General features: G+C 33.5%; 1 non-coding gene across 1 annotated transcript; it reads left to right on the top strand.

Moving 5' to 3' along the window:
- The first annotated feature begins 2912 nt into the window (after positions 1-2912).
- LOC120205804 lies at positions 2913-3019 on the top strand. Its single transcript, XR_005524056.1, has one exon. It is a non-coding gene; the product is annotated as a small nucleolar RNA R71 (small nucleolar RNA).
- The last annotated feature ends 1465 nt before the right edge of the window (positions 3020-4484 follow it).

Genomic DNA, 4484 nt, shown 5'->3' with positions numbered 1-4484 from the left:
TTTCACCAAACCAAGTTCATAAAGACCAAATCTATCTAAGAGAAAGTTTCGATAAAGCCAACGAGAGAGAAACCAAAATGTATGTGATAACTCTCGAAAAGAGTTATCTTTTTATTATATTTTTACCTAGGGTCATATTAGGATCATTATTTAGGATCATTTTAGGATCATTTTTTATATTTATCATTATTTACATCAAATGAGTTATTTGATGGAATTTGGGTTGATTTTAATGTTTTATGTTATAAACTGGTACACTGATGTTGCAACATTTGCAAGGGATGCTGAGTGGATGCTAAGAGGTAACAGATGAATCAATAGACAATTATGGTTTTTTTTTTTGGATTTGAATAGCTTATCAGTACAGCTGCATGATGCCTAAAAAATATAGGAAAAATCATAATTTTCTTATTAAAGGATACATTGACTTGTTGAACTTAAATAAGGTATCCATTCATATTTTTGAGACTTCTTCTTCAATTTTTCTTCATATTCTTTTTTAGTTTCTTCTTATCTCCACTTGCCATGGAGGTTTGATTCTGATGCGGAGTACTGCACGAGCCTGCAAGCTTATTGACCAGTATCGTCGATCAAGAAGAATCCTTCCCTATTATTGCCTTCGTTAGAGATAAGTAAGTAACAAGCATACCTAGTTGTAATTAATTTTTGTGGATGATGCATTGTGTTGAACTTAGCCATTCGTGAATGCTTTAATTATGTTTTATGTTTTTTACTATTTTCTATGCATTGATATGCTTTCAAGGTAGTTAAAGAGATATAATTATCTTTATGGATATTTTTTGATGATGTTTAGAGATGATACATTATGTTGATATGATTGATGGGGTCACTAGGGAATCCTAATGCTTAACTTTTAGAATCGTTTTAACTTATATGGATCACTTTCTCGATATAGTTCAATTAGAGTGTCCCTACGCTATCTCAAGGCATGGAACTTGATAGATAAGAATGCCACGACAAATCCTCTAGACCTGATGCATCAACATCTAATCTATTGAATCATCTCAACTCCTATTAGTTGTTGAAATCATGCCTTATTTTCTCTCAAACACTAATGTTGGATTAGGCTCTAGTCATTTTATAAAATCCATTGTTCACGTTGATATTTCCCTAGTTTCTATCGAACACTAAGGATCTTTAACTTAATTTTTCTAAAAAACTAAGTAATATAATCAAGAAATGGACACTCTCATGCCTCCTACAATCTTAAGTAATTCGAAAGAATGAACAAAACAAGTGATAAACATAAAAGCATCAACCATTCATTAAGGAAAAACACTTAATCATCCATAAAAAACCCACACCAAATACGGTTTAGTTCATTGTGGGGTTTAAAATATCCAAAAGAATAATTCGTTCCATACAACTCAAGTAATCAAATGAAAATAAAATCATATGAGTGGAGGAAACTCCCAACTAGCGCTGCCAATTGCTCATCGGACCACCACGAATGACACCTTAGCGACAACAGTTCCTCTCGAACACCTAGCTTGCGACTCCCATTAGATTGGATATGGAGGTTACCACCAAGAAGATGAAAAGGAAAACAAAATGGAAATTTTTAGGCCCTCTTTTCACTATCCCCTACCTCACTTTTTCTCCAAAAGATTTTTCTTTTTCGTGGAAACATTTTCTATTTATACTAGAGGAATATCCTAGGGTTATGTGCCAAAATTCCATTAGTACCCTATGGTACATTCCCCTCATGGGAAAGGTAGTAAAAAGGTGTCAGTGGTCCCCAACAAGGTGGTTAAAAATAGAAAACATGTGATAAAAATGATAGTTGTCCTAGTGTGAAGACATCTTCAACTTCTTTGTCATTTTTTGTGCCCAGAAATGCCATGGCATGTTTCTTTTCACTTCGCCAGGGCAAGTTTCTTCGTATACCCTTGCACCTAAAACATACACATCAACATCCAAACCATACATTCCCCATAAAATAACATAATTTACAAAATAATTTGTCATTGCAAGTTCAAAGCACTAAATGCAATTATATACTCCTAAATGTGTTAATATGAACCTATATGTGCTTTAAGATAACCAATAACTTAAGTGAAAAGGCCCTAAATATATCCTTTATAGGAAGTTATCCATATGAATTCCACTTCTTTTGGTAATGGCCTTGCATGCTCTTTACCATTTTTTTAGGACTCTCAGTATAGCTAGGTAGTGATCCTGGTAATAGACTATTAAGAGCATTAGCCATTTTCCCACCTGATTCTTTATAGCCCCTAATAGGGCAGATTGGCTCGCCATGTATTCTTTCATCATGGATTTAGAAGGTGTTAAGGTTGAAGTTCATTTTAAAGATTGACCTTGATAATTTTGCCTTTGTTGTGGTTGAGTAACAAGTTCATGTGCCTGGGTTGTGGCATTTGACTATGTTGAGTATAATGTTGATGTTTATATTGTTGATTCAGACTTTTCTAAGATAGATTACGATCATTTATTAAATTTGGATTGTATGTATTACCGAACACATTATCATTCATTTGATAATTCCACACATATGAAATAAACTCCAGATTTTGGGGGCATTCAACAAAGTTATAGTCACCACCACAATATATACACAACTAATAAGAGATGCGACTTTGACTTCATACGTTTCTCCTGGTTTCTGCAATTTATTCACAATTTTAGTCAATGCTAAAATATGAGAATCCATAGAGTTAAAAGCTTCAAAGTCTACTACTAAAGCACCACGTCGACCAAACGTATTGTGTGTATTTGGATATTGACAACTGTTGGTGGAGATTATTTCGAGGATATCATATGCTTTATTATATGTCTTATCTAGAAAAGCTCTGTTTGCTAAGGCATCAACCACCATATGAGTGTGTATTTTTAACCCATTATAAAACATCTCCATTTGAGTCCAATGTGGGAACCCATGCATAGGACACTTCCGTAACAAATCTTTAAATTTTTCCCATGCTTCATACAAGCTTTCATCATTCATTTACTTGAAAGAAGTTAAACTATTTCGAAGCTTAACATTCTTATTTAATAGATTAAATCACATTAAGAGTTTCTGTGCTAATTCATTCCATGATGCTACAACACCTGACGGGAGTGAAATTAACGAAAACCTTGCTTTACTATACAATTAATAGGGAAATGGCTTCATCTTCCTGGCCTCATCCGGAACACCTTGCTGAATAAAAGAATCACAAACCTCCATAAAAATTCTAAAATTGGATGATTACGAAGAGGGTGATTATCATCTACATTTTGATATAGTTTCCCAGCTCTAATACCAGTTTATAACTCCTCATGGTCTCCATTCTGCAGCGGGCTAAAATACCATTCCCTCATTTAACCACAGTAGCTTTACGGTGACATCTCCTAAAAGTCCTTTCTATTTATGGATCAAATGGCTCTACTTCTCCGTCACTTCAGGACATACACTAGTGAAAACAAAAAACAACACCTTCAAAAGAAAAAACAAACAAGTGAAAACAAGAGAACTATAAATCAAACTGATGCTCTTGTCAATAGCGCTAAAAACTTTATGCTACAAAAATGATATAGTAGTCACACAATTGCACGTATCGCAAATAAAGTAATAAAGTGGAAATTAAGAGAGTTTTGGATGTCGAACCCACAGGGAGCAGAGTGTGGTCATTAGAATTTTTAATGGTAAGATTTATTAAAGAACTGAGATGCAAGAGAGAAAGTATTGTAATCAATAACGAAATATACCAGTTCATGCTACAGCGTTCCAGTAAGCAATTGGTCATCTATCGAATAAAGGATATGATATTATGACTTCCAAATTTTGTGCAAACATTGTATACCTAATCTATGTAATCAATATTGATTAAAACTATTTGAACTAATTTAATTACTATCATTAATTAAATGCTCAAACTATTAACAATACTAATCAATCGGCTAAACACTTTTCAGTGTACTTAAGCTACTCAGCTATACCAATGCTCACAAATGTATATAGCAAATCGAATGAAACTATTTCTGGTTTAAAAGGAAATACTATATGCCTAATTACAAATAATTCTACTTAGAACCATGAAGTTCAAAGCTCATAAACTAATTATCAAAGTGAACACAAAAATAAATAAAAAATTTAAAATAAACATCAAACAATAGTTTACTTATTCTAGTCACCCCCTATCTCAATAGAAGGCATTTAACGGTGATCCAATGACTGTTAAAGATCCTTAGCAAGCTTCCCTTGTGATGTAGCAAACCCTATTAGAGGACTTAGGCTTCCATGGCTTGAAAAGAAATGACGTGGAAAATGGTACTTTGGATCTCTCACAATTGTCACACTTTTTCAACCCAAGTAGTCCCCTTTTATAGCTTGGATGAAATTTCATCACACAATATGAAAGGTTCACGTTTCAAGTGTTATACAACCAAATGATAGTTTTATGAGCCTCCTGTCCCAATCTAGATTGTTTTACCAATTATCTGGAACTTATATGACTGCTACA

This window comes from Hibiscus syriacus, unplaced genomic scaffold, assembly GCF_006381635.1.
Source record: "Hibiscus syriacus cultivar Baekdansim isolate YM2019G1 unplaced genomic scaffold, ASM638163v2 tig00013040_pilon, whole genome shotgun sequence".
Lineage (NCBI taxonomy): Eukaryota > Viridiplantae > Streptophyta > Magnoliopsida > Malvales > Malvaceae > Hibiscus > Hibiscus syriacus.
This window is presented reverse-complemented; position numbering and strand designations above follow the sequence as displayed.